Source organism: Triturus cristatus, chromosome 3_2 (genome assembly GCF_964204655.1).
Source record: "Triturus cristatus chromosome 3_2, aTriCri1.1, whole genome shotgun sequence".
In the NCBI taxonomy this organism is placed as follows: domain Eukaryota; kingdom Metazoa; phylum Chordata; class Amphibia; order Caudata; family Salamandridae; genus Triturus; species Triturus cristatus.
Window position 1 is genome coordinate 910,049,440 of NC_140584.1, and position 18,174 is coordinate 910,067,613.

Genomic DNA, 18,174 nt, shown 5'->3' on the forward strand with positions numbered 1-18,174 from the left:
GTCGGCTGTCGGGGCTCAGGGAGCCACTAAATAACTAAACAAAATGGTCGCACACTGCTCCACCCACTAGCGTGTTACCCCGAAGAACTGTGGTCCCTGTAGTCAGCGTCGGCGGGTACGCCTATGCTCAGTGGTGCGTGCAAGTCAGAGTAGCGTTAGCCATCCCTGGACACGTGTTTCGCGGTAGTTGCCGCTCGTCAGCAGGGAGTAGGAAGAGTGTGGGGTTGCATGTGTAGGCTGCTAAAATCATATCAGGTCTGGTACCTCTCGTAGCAACGCAGGTGCGTAACCTACAGCCCGCCGGCTGTCGGGGGTCAGGGAGCCACTAAATAACTAAACAAAATGGTCGCACACTGCTCCACCCACTAGCGTGTTAAACCGAAGAACTGTGGTCCCTGTAGTCAGCGTCGGCGGGTACGCCTATGCTCAGTGGTGCGTGCAAGTCAGAGTAGCGTTAGCCATCCCTGGACACGTGTTTCGCGGTAGTTGCCGCTCGTCAGCAGGGAGTAGGAAGAGTGTGGGGTTGCATGTGTAGGCTGCTAAAATCATATCAGGTCTGGTACCTCTCGTAGCAACGCAGGTGCGTAACCTACAGCCCGTCGGCTGTCGGGGCTCAGGGAGCCACTAAATAACTAAACAAAATGGTCGCACACTGCTCCACCCACTAGCGTGTTACCCCGAAGAACTGTGGTCCCTGTAGTCAGCGTCGGTGGGTACGCCTATGCTCAGTGGTGCGTGCAAGTCAGAGTAGCGTTAGCCATCCCTGGACACGTGTTTCGCGGTAGTTGCCGCTCGTCAGCAGGGAGTAGGAAGAGTGTGGGGTTGCATGTGTAGGCTGCTAAAATCATATCAGGTCTGGTACCTCTCGTAGCAACGCAGGTGCGTAACCTACAGCCCGTCGGCTGTCGGGGCTCAGGGAGCCACTAAATAACTAAACAAAATGGTCGCACACTGCTCCACCCACTAGCGTGTTACCCCGAAGAACTGTGGTCCCTGTAGTCAGCGTCGGCGGGTACGCCTATGCTCAGTGGTGCGTGCAAGTCAGAGTAGCGTTAGCCATCCCTGGACACGTGTTTCGCGGTAGTTGCCGCTCGTCAGCAGGGAGTAGGAAGAGTGTGGGGTTGCATGTGTAGGCTGCTAAAATCATATCAGGTCTGGTACCTCTCGTAGCAACGCAGGTGCGTAACCTACAGCCCGTCGGCTGTCAGGGCTCAGGGAGCCACTAAATAACTAAACAAAATGGTCGCACACTGCTCCACCCACTAGCGTGTTACCCCGAAGAACTGTGGTCCCTGTAGTCAGCGTCGGCGGGTACGCCTATGCTCAGTGGTGCGTGCAAGTCAGAGTAGCGTTAGCCATCCCTGGACACGTGTTTCGCGGTAGTTGCCGCTCGTCAGCAGGGAGTAGGAAGAGTGTGGGGTTGCATGTGTAGGCTGCTAAAATCATATCAGGTCTGGTACCTCTCGTAGCAACGCAGGTGCGTAACCTACAGCCCGTCGATCGGCTGTCAGGGCTCAGGGAGCCACTAAATAACTAAACAAAATGGTCGCACACTGCTCCACCCACTAGCGTGTTACCCCGAAGAACTGTGGTCCCTGTAGTCAGCGTCGGCAGGTACGCCTATGCTCAGTGGTGCGTGCAAGTCAGAGTAGCGTTAGCCATCCCTGGACACGTGTTTCGCGGTAGTTGCCGCTCGTCAGCAGGGAGTAGGAAGAGTGTGGTGTTGCATGTGTAGGCTGCTAAAATCATATCAGGTCTGGTACCTCTCGTAGCAACGCAGGTGCGTAACCTACAGCCCGTCGGCTGTCGGGGCTCAGGGAGCCACTAAATAACTAAACAAAATGGTCGCACACTGCTCCACCCACTAGCGTGTTACCCCGAAGAACTGTGGTCCCTGTAGTCAGCGTCGGCGGGTACGCCTATGCTCAGTGGTGCGTGCAAGTCAGAGTAGCGTTAGCCATCCCTGGACACGTGTTTCGCGGTAGTTGCCGCTCGTTAGCAGGGAGTAGGAAGATTGTGGGGTTGCATGTGTAGGCTGCTAAAATCATATCAGGTCTGGTACCTCTCGTAGCAACGCAGGTGCGTAACCTACAGCCTGTCGGCTGTCGGGGCTCAGGGAGCCACTAAATAACTAAACAAAATGGTCGCACACTGCTCCACCCACTAGCGTGTTACCCCGAAGAACTGTGGTCCCTGTAGTCAGCGTCGGCGGGTACGCCTATGCTCAGTGGTGCGTGCAAGTCAGAGTAGCGTTAGCCATCCCTGGACACGTGTTTCGCAGTAGTTGCCGCTCGTCAGCAGGGAGTAGGAAGAGTGTGGGGTTGCATGTGTAGGCTGCTAAAATCATATCAGGTCTGGTACCTCTCGTAGCAACGCAGGTGCGTAACCTACAGCCCGTCGGCTGTCGGGGCTCAGGGAGCCACTAAATAACTAAACAAAATGGTCGCACACTGCTCCACCCACTAGCGTGTTACCCCGAAGAACTGTGGTCCCTGTAGTCAGCGTCGGCGGGTACGCCTATGCTCAGTGGTGCGTGCAAGTCAGAGTAGCGTTAGCCATCCCTGGACACGTGTTTCGCGGTAGTTGCCGCTCGTCAGCAGGGAGTAGGAAGAGTGTGGGGTTGCATGTGTAGGCTGCTAAAATCATATCAGGTCTGGTACCTCTCGTAGCAACGCAGGTGCGTAACCTACAGCCCGTCGGCTGTCGGGGCTCAGGAAGCCACTAAATAACTAAACAAAATGGTCGCACACTGCTCCACCCACTAGCGTGTTACCCCGAAGAACTGTGGTCCCTGTAGTCAGCGTCGGCGGGTACGCCTATGCTCAGTGGTGCGTGCAAGTCAGAGTAACGTTAGCCATCCCTGGACACGTGTTTCGCGGTAGTTGCCGCTTGTCAGCAGGGAGTAGGAAGAGTGTGGGGTTGCATGTGTAGGCTGCTAAAATCATATCAGGTCTGGTACCTCTCGTAGCAACGCAGGTGCGTAACCTACAGCCCGTCGGCTGTCGGGGCTCAGGGAGCCACTAAATAACTAAACAAAATGGTCACACACTGCTCCACCCACTAGCGTGTTACCCCGAAGAACTGTGGTCCCTGTAGTCAGCGTCGGCGGGTACGCCTATGCTCAGTGGTGCGTGCAAGTCAGAGTAGCGTTAGCCATCCCTGGACACGTGTTTCGCGGTAGTTGCCGCTCGTCAGCAGGGAGTAGGAAGAGTGTGGGGTTGCATGTGTAGGCTGCTAAAATCATATCAGGTCTGGTACCTCTCGTAGCAACGCAGGTGCGTAACCTACAGCCCGTCGGCTGTCGGGGCTCAGGGAGCCACTAAATAACTAAACAAAATGGTCGCACACTGCTCCACCCACTAGCGTGTTACCCCGAAGAACTGTGGTCCCTGTAGTCAGCGTCGGCGGGTACGCCTATGCTCAGTGGTGCGTGCAAGTCAGAGTAGCGTTAGCCATCCCTGGACACGTGTTTCGCGGTAGTTGCCGCTCGTCAGCAGGGAGTAGGAAGAGTGTGGGGTTGCATGTGTAGGCTGCTAAAATCATATCAGGTCTGGTACCTCTCGTAGCAACGCAGGTGCGTAACCTACAGCCCGTCGGCTGTCGGGGCTCAGGGAGCCACTAAATAACTAAACAAAATGGTCGCACACTGCTCCACCCACTAGCGTGTTACCCCGAAGAACTGTGGTCCCTGTAGTCAGCGTCGGCGGGTACGCCTATGCTCAGTGGTGCGTGCAAGTCAGAGTAGCGTTAGCCATCCCTGGACACGTGTTTCGCGGTAGTTGCCGCTCGTCAGCAGGGAGTAGGAAGAGTGTGGGGTTGCATGTGTAGGCTGCTAAAATCATATCAGGTCTGGTACCTCTCGTAGCAACGCAGGTGCGTAACCTACAGCCCGTCGGCTGTCGGGGCTCAGGGAGCCACTAAATAACTAAACAAAATGGTCGCACACTGCTCCACCCACTAGCGTGTTACCCCGAAGAACTGTGGTCCCTGTAGTCAGCGTCGGCGGGTACGCCTATGCTCAGTGGTGCGTGCAAGTCAGAGTAGCGTTAGCCATCCCTGGACACGTGTTTCGCGGTAGTTGCCGCTCGTCAGCAGGGAGTAGGAAGAGTGTGGGGTTGCATGTGTAGGCTGCTAAAATCATATCAGGTCTGGTACCTCTCGTAGCAACGCAGGTGCGTAACCTACAGCCCGTCGGCTGTCGGGGCTCAGGGAGCCACTAAATAACTAAATAAAATGGTCGCACACTGCTCCACCCACTAGCGTGTTACCCCAAAGAACTGTGGTCCCTGTAGTCAGCGTCGGCGGGTACGCCTATGCTCAGTGGTGCGTGCAAGTCAGAGTAGCGTTAGCCATCCCTGCACACGTGTTTCGCGGTAGTTGCCGCTCGTCAGCAGGGAGTAGGAAGAGTGTGGGGTTGCATGTGTAGGCTGCTAAAATCATATCAGGTCTGGTACCTCTCGTAGCAACGCAGGTGCGTAACCTACAGCCCGTCGGCTGTCAGGGCTCAGGGAGCCACTAAATAACTAAACAAAATGGTCGCACACTGCTCCACCCACTAGCGTGTTACCCCGAAGAACTGTGGTCCCTGTAGTCAGCGTCAGCGGGTACGCCTATGCTCAGTGGTGCGTGCAAGTCAGAGTAGCGTTAGCCATCCCTGGACACGTGTTTCGCGGTAGTTGCCGCTCGTCAGCAGGGAGTAGGAAGAGTGTGGGGTTGCATGTGTAGGCTGCTAAAATCATATCAGGTCTGGTACCTCTCGTAGCAACGCAGGTGCGTAACCTACAGCCCGTCGGCTGTCGGGGCTCAGGGAGCCACTAAATAACTAAACAAAATGGTCGCACACTGCTCCACCCACTAGCGTGTTACCCCGAAGAACTGTGGTCCCTGTAGTCAGCGTCGGCGGGTACGCCTATGCTCAGTGGTGCGTGCAAGTCAGAGTAGCGTTAGCCATCCCTGGACACGTGTTTCGCGGTAGTTGCCGCTCGTCAGCAGGGAGTAGGAAGAGTGTGGGGTTGCATGTGTAGGCTGCTAAAATCATATCAGGTCTGGTACCTCTCGTAGCAACGCAGGTGCGTAACCTACAGCCCGCCGGCTGTCGGGGGTCAGGGAGCCACTAAATAACTAAACAAAATGGTCGCACACTGCTCCACCCACTAGCGTGTTAAACCGAAGAACTGTGGTCCCTGTAGTCAGCGTCGGCGGGTACGCCTATGCTCAGTGGTGCGTGCAAGTCAGAGTAGCGTTAGCCATCCCTGGACACGTGTTTCGCGGTAGTTGCCGCTCGTCAGCAGGGAGTAGGAAGAGTGTGGGGTTGCATGTGTAGGCTGCTAAAATCATATCAGGTCTGGTACCTCTCGTAGCAACGCAGGTGCGTAACCTACAGCCCGTCGGCTGTCGGGGCTCAGGGAGCCACTAAATAACTAAACAAAATGGTCGCACACTGCTCCACCCACTAGCGTGTTACCCCGAAGAACTGTGGTCCCTGTAGTCAGCGTCGGTGGGTACGCCTATGCTCAGTGGTGCGTGCAAGTCAGAGTAGCGTTAGCCATCCCTGGACACGTGTTTCGCGGTAGTTGCCGCTCGTCAGCAGGGAGTAGGAAGAGTGTGGGGTTGCATGTGTAGGCTGCTAAAATCATATCAGGTCTGGTACCTCTCGTAGCAACGCAGGTGCGTAACCTACAGCCCGTCGGCTGTCGGGGCTCAGGGAGCCACTAAATAACTAAACAAAATGGTCGCACACTGCTCCACCCACTAGCGTGTTACCCCGAAGAACTGTGGTCCCTGTAGTCAGCGTCGGCGGGTACGCCTATGCTCAGTGGTGCGTGCAAGTCAGAGTAGCGTTAGCCATCCCTGGACACGTGTTTCGCGGTAGTTGCCGCTCGTCAGCAGGGAGTAGGAAGAGTGTGGGGTTGCATGTGTAGGCTGCTAAAATCATATCAGGTCTGGTACCTCTCGTAGCAACGCAGGTGCGTAACCTACAGCCCGTCGGCTGTCAGGGCTCAGGGAGCCACTAAATAACTAAACAAAATGGTCGCACACTGCTCCACCCACTAGCGTGTTACCCCGAAGAACTGTGGTCCCTGTAGTCAGCGTCGGCGGGTACGCCTATGCTCAGTGGTGCGTGCAAGTCAGAGTAGCGTTAGCCATCCCTGGACACGTGTTTCGCGGTAGTTGCCGCTCGTCAGCAGGGAGTAGGAAGAGTGTGGGGTTGCATGTGTAGGCTGCTAAAATCATATCAGGTCTGGTACCTCTCGTAGCAACGCAGGTGCGTAACCTACAGCCCGTCGATCGGCTGTCAGGGCTCAGGGAGCCACTAAATAACTAAACAAAATGGTCGCACACTGCTCCACCCACTAGCGTGTTACCCCGAAGAACTGTGGTCCCTGTAGTCAGCGTCGGCAGGTACGCCTATGCTCAGTGGTGCGTGCAAGTCAGAGTAGCGTTAGCCATCCCTGGACACGTGTTTCGCGGTAGTTGCCGCTCGTCATCAGGGAGTAGGAAGAGTGTGGTGTTGCATGTGTAGGCTGCTAAAATCATATCAGGTCTGGTACCTCTCGTAGCAACGCAGGTGCGTAACCTACAGCCCGTCGGCTGTCGGGGCTCAGGGAGCCACTAAATAACTAAACAAAATGGTCGCACACTGCTCCACCCACTAGCGTGTTACCCCGAAGAACTGTGGTCCCTGTAGTCAGCGTCGGCGGGTACGCCTATGCTCAGTGGTGCGTGCAAGTCAGAGTAGCGTTAGCCATCCCTGGACACGTGTTTCGCGGTAGTTGCCGCTCGTTAGCAGGGAGTAGGAAGATTGTGGGGTTGCATGTGTAGGCTGCTAAAATCATATCAGGTCTGGTACCTCTCGTAGCAACGCAGGTGCGTAACCTACAGCCTGTCGGCTGTCGGGGCTCAGGGAGCCACTAAATAACTAAACAAAATGGTCGCACACTGCTCCACCCACTAGCGTGTTACCCCGAAGAACTGTGGTCCCTGTAGTCAGCGTCGGCGGGTACGCCTATGCTCAGTGGTGCGTGCAAGTCAGAGTAGCGTTAGCCATCCCTGGACACGTGTTTCGCAGTAGTTGCCGCTCGTCAGCAGGGAGTAGGAAGAGTGTGGGGTTGCATGTGTAGGCTGCTAAAATCATATCAGGTCTGGTACCTCTCGTAGCAACGCAGGTGCGTAACCTACAGCCCGTCGGCTGTCGGGGCTCAGGGAGCCACTAAATAACTAAACAAAATGGTCGCACACTGCTCCACCCACTAGCGTGTTACCCCGAAGAACTGTGGTCCCTGTAGTCAGCGTCGGCGGGTACGCCTATGCTCAGTGGTGCGTGCAAGTCAGAGTAGCGTTAGCCATCCCTGGACACGTGTTTCGCGGTAGTTGCCGCTCGTCAGCAGGGAGTAGGAAGAGTGTGGGGTTGCATGTGTAGGCTGCTAAAATCATATCAGGTCTGGTACCTCTCGTAGCAACGCAGGTGCGTAACCTACAGCCCGTCGGCTGTCGGGGCTCAGGAAGCCACTAAATAACTAAACAAAATGGTCGCACACTGCTCCACCCACTAGCGTGTTACCCCGAAGAACTGTGGTCCCTGTAGTCAGCGTCGGCGGGTACGCCTATGCTCAGTGGTGCGTGCAAGTCAGAGTAACGTTAGCCATCCCTGGACACGTGTTTCGCGGTAGTTGCCGCTTGTCAGCAGGGAGTAGGAAGAGTGTGGGGTTGCATGTGTAGGCTGCTAAAATCATATCAGGTCTGGTACCTCTCGTAGCAACGCAGGTGCGTAACCTACAGCCCGTCGGCTGTCGGGGCTCAGGGAGCCACTAAATAACTAAACAAAATGGTCACACACTGCTCCACCCACTAGCGTGTTACCCCGAAGAACTGTGGTCCCTGTAGTCAGCGTCGGCGGGTACGCCTATGCTCAGTGGTGCGTGCAAGTCAGAGTAGCGTTAGCCATCCCTGGACACGTGTTTCGCGGTAGTTGCCGCTCGTCAGCAGGGAGTAGGAAGAGTGTGGGGTTGCATGTGTAGGCTGCTAAAATCATATCAGGTCTGGTACCTCTCGTAGCAACGCAGGTGCGTAACCTACAGCCCGTCGGCTGTCGGGGCTCAGGGAGCCACTAAATAACTAAACAAAATGGTCGCACACTGCTCCACCCACTAGCGTGTTACCCCGAAGAACTGTGGTCCCTGTAGTCAGCGTCGGCGGGTACGCCTATGCTCAGTGGTGCGTGCAAGTCAGAGTAGCGTTAGCCATCCCTGGACACGTGTTTCGCGGTAGTTGCCGCTCGTCAGCAGGGAGTAGGAAGAGTGTGGGGTTGCATGTGTAGGCTGCTAAAATCATATCAGGTCTGGTACCTCTCGTAGCAACGCAGGTGCGTAACCTACAGCCCGTCGGCTGTCGGGGCTCAGGGAGCCACTAAATAACTAAACAAAATGGTCGCACACTGCTCCACCCACTAGCGTGTTACCCCGAAGAACTGTGGTCCCTGTAGTCAGCGTCGGCGGGTACGCCTATGCTCAGTGGTGCGTGCAAGTCAGAGTAGCGTTAGCCATCCCTGGACACGTGTTTCGCGGTAGTTGCCGCTCGTCAGCAGGGAGTAGGAAGAGTGTGGGGTTGCATGTGTAGGCTGCTAAAATCATATCAGGTCTGGTACCTCTCGTAGCAACGCAGGTGCGTAACCTACAGCCCGTCGGCTGTCGGGGCTCAGGGAGCCACTAAATAACTAAACAAAATGGTCGCACACTGCTCCACCCACTAGCGTGTTACCCCGAAGAACTGTGGTCCCTGTAGTCAGCGTCGGCGGGTACGCCTATGCTCAGTGGTGCGTGCAAGTCAGAGTAGCGTTAGCCATCCCTGGACACGTGTTTCGCGGTAGTTGCCGCTCGTCAGCAGGGAGTAGGAAGAGTGTGGGGTTGCATGTGTAGGCTGCTAAAATCATATCAGGTCTGGTACCTCTCGTAGCAACGCAGGTGCGTAACCTACAGCCCGTCGGCTGTCGGGGCTCAGGGAGCCACTAAATAACTAAATAAAATGGTCGCACACTGCTCCACCCACTAGCGTGTTACCCCGAAGAACTGTGGTCCCTGTAGTCAGCGTCGGCGGGTACGCCTATGCTCAGTGGTGCGTGCAAGTCAGAGTAGCGTTAGCCATCCCTGCACACGTGTTTCGCGGTAGTTGCCGCTCGTCAGCAGGGAGTAGGAAGAGTGTGGGGTTGCATGTGTAGGCTGCTAAAATCATATCAGGTCTGGTACCTCTCGTAGCAACGCAGGTGCGTAACCTACAGCCCGTCGGCTGTCAGGGCTCAGGGAGCCACTAAATAACTAAACAAAATGGTCGCACACTGCTCCACCCACTAGCGTGTTACCCCGAAGAACTGTGGTCCCTGTAGTCAGCGTCAGCGGGTACGCCTATGCTCAGTGGTGCGTGCAAGTCAGAGTAGCGTTAGCCATCCCTGGACACGTGTTTCGCGGTAGTTGCCGCTCGTCAGCAGGGAGTAGGAAGAGTGTGGGGTTGCATGTGTAGGCTGCTAAAATCATATCAGGTCTGGTACCTCTCGTAGCAACGCAGGTGCGTAACCTACAGCCCGTCGGCTGTCGGGGCTCAGGGAGCCACTAAATAACTAAACAAAATGGTCGCACACTGCTCCACCCACTAGCGTGTTACCCCGAAGAACTGTGGTCCCTGTAGTCAGCGTCGGCGGGTACGCCTATGCTCAGTGGTGCGTGCAAGTCAGAGTAGCGTTAGCCATCCCTGGACACGTGTTTCGCGGTAGTTGCCGCTCGTCAGCAGGGAGTAGGAAGAGTGTGGGGTTGCATGTGTAGGCTGCTAAAATCATATCAGGTCTGGTACCTCTCGTAGCAACGCAGGTGCGTAACCTACAGCCCGTCGGCTGTCGGGGCTCAGGGAGCCACTAAATAACTAAACAAAATGGTCGCACACTGCTCCACCCACTAGCGTGTTACCCCGAAGAACTGTGGTCCCTGTAGTCAGCGTCGGCGGGTACGCCTATGCTCAGTGGTGCGTGCAAGTCAGAGTAGCGTTAGCCATCCCTGGACACGTGTTTCGCGGTAGTTGCCGCTCGTCAGCAGGGAGTAGGAAGAGTGTGGGGTTGCATGTGTAGGCTGCTAAAATCATATCGGGTCTGGTACCTCTCGTAGCAACGCAGGTGCGTAACCTACAGCCCGTCGGCTGTCGGGGCTCAGGGAGCCACTAAATAACTAAATAAAATGGTCGCACACTGCTCCACCCACTAGCGTGTTACCCCGAAGAACTGTGGTCCCTGTAGTCAGCGTCGGCGGGTACGCCTATGCTCAGTGGTGCGTGCAAGTCAGAGTAGCGTTAGCCATCCCTGCACACGTGTTTCGCGGTAGTTGCCGCTCGTCAGCAGGGAGTAGGAAGAGTGTGGGGTTGCATGTGTAGGCTGCTAAAATCATATCAGGTCTGGTACCTCTCGTAGCAACGCAGGTGCGTAACCTACAGCCCGTCGGCTGTCAGGGCTCAGGGAGCCACTAAATAACTAAACAAAATGGTCGCACACTGCTCCACCCACTAGCGTGTTACCCCGAAGAACTGTGGTCCCTGTAGTCAGCGTCAGCGGGTACGCCTATGCTCAGTGGTGCGTGCAAGTCAGAGTAGCGTTAGCCATCCCTGGACACGTGTTTCGCGGTAGTTGCCGCTCGTCAGCAGGGAGTAGGAAGAGTGTGGGGTTGCATGTGTAGGCTGCTAAAATCATATCAGGTCTGGTACCTCTCGTAGCAACGCAGGTGCGTAACCTACAGCCCGTCGGCTGTCGGGGCTCAGGGAGCCACTAAATAACTAAACAAAATGGTCGCACACTGCTCCACCCACTAGCGTGTTACCCCGAAGAACTGTGGTCCCTGTAGTCAGCGTCGGCGGGTACGCCTATGCTCAGTGGTGCGTGCAAGTCAGAGTAGCGTTAGCCATCCCTGGACACGTGTTTCGCGGTAGTTGCCGCTCGTCAGCAGGGAGTAGGAAGAGTGTGGTGTTGCATGTGTAGGCTGCTAAAATCATATCAGGTCTGGTACCTCTCGTAGCAACGCAGGTGCGTAACCTACAGCCCGTCGGCTGTCGGGGCTCAGGGAGCCACTAAATAACTAAACAAAATGGTCGCACACTGCTCCACCCACTAGCGTGTTACCCCGAAGAACTGTGGTCCCTGTAGTCAGCGTCGGCGGGTACGCCTATGCTCAGTGGTGCGTGCAAGTCAGAGTAGCGTTAGCCATCCCTGGACACGTGTTTCGCGGTAGTTGCCGCTCGTCAGCAGGGAGTAGGAAGAGTGTGGGGTTGCATGTGTAGGCTGCTAAAATCATATCAGGTCTGGTACCTCTCGTAGCAACGCAGGTGCGTAACCTACAGCCCGTCGGCTGGCAGGGCTCAGCGAGCCACTAAATAACTAAACAAAATGGTCGCACACTGCTCCACCCACTAGTGTGTTACCCCGAGGAACTGTGGTCCCTGTAGTCAGCGTCGGCGGGTACGCCTATGCTCAGTGGTGCGTGCAAGTCAGAGTAGCGTTAGCCATCCCTGGACACGTGTTTCGCGGTAGTTGCCGCTCGTCAGCAGGGAGTAGGAAGAGTGTGGGGTTGCATGTGTAGGCTGCTAAAATCATATCAGGTCTGGTACCTCTCGTAGCAACGCAGGTGCGTAACCTACAGCCCGTCGGCTGTCGGGGCTCAGGGAGCCACTAAATAACTAAACAAAATGGTCGCACACTGCTCCACCCACTAGCGTGTTACCCCGAAGAACTGTGGTCCCTGTAGTCAGCGTCGGCGGGTACGCCTATGCTCAGTGGTGCGTGCAAGTCAGAGTAGCGTTAGCCATCCCTGGACACGTGTTTCGCGGTAGTTGCCGCTCGTCAGCAGGGAGTAGGAAGAGTGTGGGGTTGCATGTGTAGGCTGCTAAAATCATATCAGGTCTGGTACCTCTCGTAGCAATGCAGGTGCGTAACCTACAGCCCGTCGGCTGTCGGGGGTCAGGGAGCCACTAAATAACTAAACAAAATGGTCGCACACTGCTCCACCCACTAGCGTGTTACCCCGAAGAACTGTGGTCCCTGTAGTCAGCGTCGGCGGGTACGCCTATGCTCAGTGGTGCGTGCAAGTCAGAGTAGCGTTAGCCATCCCTGGACACGTGTTTCGCGGTAGTTGCCGCTCGTCAGCAGGGAGTAGGAAGAGTGTGGGGTTGCATGTGTAGGCTGCTAAAATCATATCAGGTCTGGTACCTCTCGTAGCAACGCAGGTGCGTAACCTACAGCCCGTCGGCTGTCAGGGCTCAGGGAGCCACTAAATAACTAAACAAAATGGTCGCACACTGCTCCACCCACTAGCGTGTTACCCCGAAGAACTGTGGTCCCTGTAGTCAGCGTCGGCGGGTACGCCTATGCTCAGTGGTGCGTGCAAGTCAGAGTAGCGTTAGCCATCCCTGGACACGTGTTTCGCGGTAGTTGCCGCTCGTCAGCAGGGAGTAGGAAGAGTGTGGGGTTGCATGTGTAGGCTGCTAAAATCATATCAGGTCTGGTACCTCTCGTAGCAACGCAGGTGCGTAACCTACAGCCCGTCGGCTGTCGGGGCTCAGGGAGCCACTAAATAACTAAACAAAATGGTCGCACACTGCTCCACCCACTAGCGTGTTACCCCGAAGAACTGTGGTCCCTGTAGTTAGCGTCGGCGGGTACGCCTATGCTCAGTGGTGCGTGCAAGTCAGAGTAGCGTTAGCCATCCCTGGACACGTGTTTCGCGGTAGTTGCCGCTCGTCAGCAGGGAGTAGGAAGAGTGTGGGGTTGCATGTGTAGGCTGCTAAAATCATACCAGGTCTGGTACCTCTCGTAGCAACGCAGGTGCGTAACCTACAGCCCGTCGGCTGTCGGGGCTCAGGGAGCCACTAAATAACTAAACAAAATGGTCGCACACTGCTCCACCCACTAGCGTGTTACCCCGAAAAACTGTGGTCCCTGTAGTCAGCGTCGGCGGGTACGCCTATGCTCAGTGGTGCGTGCAAGTCAGAGTAGCGTTAGCCATCCCTGGACACGTGTTTCGCGGTAGTTGCCGCTCGTCAGCAGGGAGTAGGAAGAGTGTGGGGTTGCATGTGTAGGCTGCTAAAATCATATCAGGTCTGGTACCTCTCGTAGCAACGCAGGTGCGTAACCTACAGCCCGTCGGCTGTCAGGGCTCAGGGAGCCACTAAATAACTAAACAAAATGGTCGCACACTGCTCCACCCACTAGCGTGTTACCCCGAGGAACTGTGGTCCCTGTAGTCAGCGTTGGCGGGTACGCCTATGCTCAGTGGTGCGTGCAAGTCAGAGTAGCGTTAGCCATCCCTGGACACGTGTTTCGCGGTAGTTGCCGCTCGTCAGCAGGGAGTAGGAAGAGTGTGGGGTTGCATGTGTAGGCTGCTAAAATCATATCAGGTCTGGTACCTCTCGTAGCAACGCAGGTGCGTAACCTACAGCCCGTCGGCTGTCGGGGCTCAGGGAGCCACTAAATAACTAAACAAAATGGTCGCACACTGCTCCACCCACTAGCGTGTTACCCCGAAGAACTGTGGTCCCTGTAGTCAGCGTCGGCGGGTACGCCTATGCACAGTGGTGCGTGCAAGTCAGAGTAGCGTTAGCCATCCCTGGACACGTGTTTCGCGGTAGTTGCCGCTCATCAGCAGGGAGTAGGAAGAGTGTGGGGTTGCATGTGTAGGCTGCTAAAATCATATCAGGTCTGGTACCTCTCGTAGCAACGCATGTGCGTAACCTACAGCCCGTCGGCTGTCGGGGCTCAGGGAGCCACTAAATAACTAAACAAAATGGTCGCACACTGCTCCACCCACTAGCGTGTTACCCCGAAGAACTGTGGTCCCTGTAGTCAGCGTCGTTTGGTACGCCTATGCTCAGTGGTGCGTGCAAGTCAGAGTAGCGTTAGCCATCCCTGGACACGTGTTTCGCGGTAGTTGCCGCTCGTCAGCAGGGAGTAGGAAGAGTGTGGGGTTGCATGTGTAGGCTGCTAAAATCATATCAGGTCTGGTACCTCTCGTAGCAACGCAGGTGCGTAACCTACAGCCCGTCGGCTGTCGGGGCTCAGGGAGCCACTAAATAACTAAACAAAATGGTCGCACGCTGCTCCACCCACTAGCTTGTTACCCCGAAGAACTGTGGTCCCTGTAGTCAGCGTCGGCGGGTACGCCTATGCTCAGTGGTGCGTGCAAGTCAGAGTAGCGTTAGCCATCCCTGGACACGTGTTTCGTGGTAGTTGCCGCTCGTCAGCAGGGAGTAGGAAGAGTGTGGTGTTGCATGTGTAGGCTGCTAAAATCATATCAGGTCTGGTACCTCTCGTAGCAACGCAGGTGCGTAACCTACAGCCCGTCGGCTGTCGGGGCTCAGGGAGCCACTAAATAACTAAACAAAATGGTCGCACACTGCTCCACCCACTAGCGTGTTACCCCGAAGAACTGTGGTCCCTGTAGTCAGCGTCGGCGGGTACGCCTATGCTCAGTGGTGCGTGCAAGTCAGAGTAGCGTTAGCCATCCCTGGACACGTGTTTCGCGGTAGTTGCCGCTCGTCAGCAGGGAGTAGGAAGAGTGTGGGGTTTCATGTGTAGGCTGCTAAAATCATATCAGGTCTGGTACCTCTCGTAGCAACGCAGGTGCGTAACCTACAGCCCGTCGGCTGTCAGGGCTCAGGGAGCCACTAAATAACTAAACAAAATGGTCGCACACTGCTCCACCCACTAGCGTGTTACCCCGAGGAACTGTGGTCCCTGTAGTCAGCGTCGGCGGGTACGCCTATGCTCAGTGGTGCGTGCAAGTCAGAGTAGCGTTAGCCATCCCTGGACACGTGTTTCGCGGTAGTTGCCGCTCGTCAGCAGGGAGTAGGAAGAGTGTGGGGTTGCATGTGTAGGCTGCTAAAATCATATCAGGTCTGGTACCTCTCGTAGCAACGCAGGTGCGTAACCTACAGCCCGTCGGCTGTCGGGGCTCAGGGAGCCACTAAATAACTAAACAAAATGGTCGCACACTGCTCCACCCACTAGCGTGTTACCCCGAAGAACTGTGGTCCCTGTAGTCAGCGTCGGCGGGTACGCCTATGCTCAGTGGTGCGTGCAAGTCAGAGTAGCGTTAGCCATCCCTGGACACGTGTTTCGCGGTAGTTGCCGCTCGTCAGCAGGGAGTAGGAAGAGTGTGGGGTTGCATGTGTAGGCTGCTAAAATCATATCAGGTCTGGTACCTCTCGTAGCAACGCAGGTGCGTAACCTACAGCCCGTCGGCTGTCGGGGCTCAGGGAGCCACTAAATAACTAAACAAAATGGTCGCACACTGCTCCACCCACTAGCGTGTTACCCCGAAGAACTGTGGTCCCTGTAGTCAGCGTCGGCGGGTACGCCTATGCTCAGTGGTGCGTGCAAGTCAGAGTAGCGTTAGCCATCCCTGGACACGTGTTTCGCGGTAGTTGCCGCTCGTCAGCAGGGAGTAGGAAGAGTGTGGGGTTGCATGTGTAGGCTGCTAAAATCATATCAGGTCTGGTACCTCTCGTAGCAACGCAGGTGCGTAACCTACAGCCCGTCGGCTGTCAGGGCTCAGGGAGCCACTAAATAACTAAACAAAATGGTCGCACACTGCTCCACCCACTAGCGTGTTACCCCGAAGAACTGTGGTCCCTGTAGTCAGCGTCGGCGGGTACGCCTATGCTCAGTGGTGCGTGCAAGTCAGAGTAGCGTTAGCCATCCCTGGACACGTGTTTCGCGGTAGTTGCCGCTCGTCAGCAGGGAGTAGGAAGAGTGTGGGGTTGCATGTGTAGGCTGCTAAAATCATATCAGGTCTGGTACCTCTCGTAGCAACGCAGGTGCGTAACCTACAGCCCGTCGGCTGTCGGGGCTCAGGGAGCCACTAAATAACTAAACAAAATGGTCGCACACTGCTCCACCCACTAGCGTGTTACCCCGAAGAACTGTGGTCCCTGTAGTCAGCGTCGGCGGGTACGCCTATGCTCAGTGGTGCGTGCAAGTCAGAGTAGCGTTAGCCATCCCTGGACACGTGTTTCGCGGTAGTTGCCGCTCGTCAGCAGGGAGTAGGAAGAGTGTGGGGTTGCATGTGTAGGCTGCTAAAATCATACCAGGTCTGGTACCTCTCGTAGCAACGCAGGTGCGTAACCTACAGCCCGTCGGCTGTCGGGGCTCAGGGAGCCACTAAATAACTAAACAAAATGGTCGCACACTGCTCCACCCACTAGCGTGTTACCCCGAAAAACTGTGGTCCCTGTAGTCAGCGTCGGCGGGTACGCCTATGCTCAGTGGTGGGTGCAAGTCAGAGTAGCGTTAGCCATCCCTGGACACGTGTTTCGCGGTAGTTGCCGCTCGTCAGCAGGGAGTAGGAAGAGTGTGGGGTTGCATGTGTAGGCTGCTAAAATCATATCAGGTCTGGTACCTCTCGTAGCAACGCAGGTGTGTAACCTACAGCCCGTCGGCTGTCGGGGCTCAGGGAGCCACTAAATAACTAAACAAAATGGTCGCACACTGCTCCACCCACCAGCGTGTTACCCCGAAGAACTGTGGTCCCTGTAGTCAGCGTCGGCGGGTACGCCTATGCTCAGTGGTGCGTGCAAGTCAGAGTAGCGTTAGCCATCCCTGGACACGTGTTTCGTCGACGCTGACTACAGGGACCACAGTTCTTCAGGGTAACACGCTAGTGGGTGGAGCAGTGTGCGACCATTTTGTTTAGTTATTTAGTGGCTCCCTGAGCCCCGACAGCCGACGGGCTGTAGGTTACGCACCTGCGTTGCTACGAGCGGTACCAGACCTGATATGATTTTAGCAGCCTACACATGCAACCCCACACTCTTCCTACTCCCTGCTGACGAGCGGCAACTACCGCGAAACACGTGTCCAGGGATGGCTAACGCTACTCTGACTTGCACGCACCACTGAGCATAGGCGTACCCGCCGACGCTGACTACAGGGACCACAGTTCTTCAGGGTAACACGCTCGTGGGTGGAGCAGTGTGCGACCATTTTGTTTAGTTATTTAGTGGCTCCCTGAGCCCCGACAGCCGACGGGCTGTAGGTTACGCACCTGCGTTGCTACGAGAGGTACCAGACCTGATATGATTTTAGCAGCCTACACATGCAACCCCACACTCTTCCTACTCCCTGCTGACGAGCGGCAATTACCGCGAAACACGTGTCCAGGGATGGCTAACGCTACTCTGACTTGCACGCACCACTGAGCATAGGCGTACCCGCCGACGCTGACTACAGGGACCACAGTTCTTCAGGGTAACACGCTAGTGGGTGGAGCAGTGTGCGACCATTTTGTTTAGTTATTTAGTGGCTCCCTGAGCCCCGACAGCCGATGGGCTGTAGGTTACGCACCTGCGTTGCTACGAGAGGTACCAGACCTGATATGATTTTAGCAGCCTACACATGCAACCCCACACTCTTCCTACTCCCTGCTGACGAGCGGCAACTACCGCGAAACACGTGTCCAGGGATGGCTAATGCTACTCTGACTTGCACGCACCACTGAGCATAGGCGTACCCGCCGACGCTGACTACAGAGACCACAGTTCTTCAGGGTAACACGCTAGTGGGTGGAGCAGTGTGCGACCATTTTGTTATGTTATGTTAGATATTTTTGTAGCGCGCAATAGTTACTCCGAGGAGTGTCCCAGCGCGAAGCCAAGTGAGGAGATAACAGTGTAGAAAGCTATGGAAAAAAATGGGTTTTAAGGAGATGCTTAAAACAGAGTGGGTCCTGAGTATTACGCAGGAAAAATGAGAGAGCATTCCAGGCCACGGCAGCTTTGACCGCAAGCGAGCTGCCCCCTATCCTGGACCGGGAGAAGCGCGGAACCCTGGCCAACAGAAGAGCTGACGAGCGAAGAGCTCTAGTCGGAGCGTAAAAGGCAAACCGCCTCTGCAAATAGATGGGACCCAAATTGTGGAGGGCTCTGTGGGCAATGACCAATGCTTTAAACTTAACCCTCTCAACCATGGGCAGCCAGTGCAGGGCATGAAGATGAGCGCGAACACTACTACTTATAGTGATACCAAGAAGCAGCCTTACGGCCGCATTCTGAATCACTTGTAGTTTGTTCATGGAATAGCCGGGTAAACCAACATATAAGGCATTGGCATAGTCCAAGCGGGACAATACCAATGCCCGAACAACCGTTTCCTTGGCA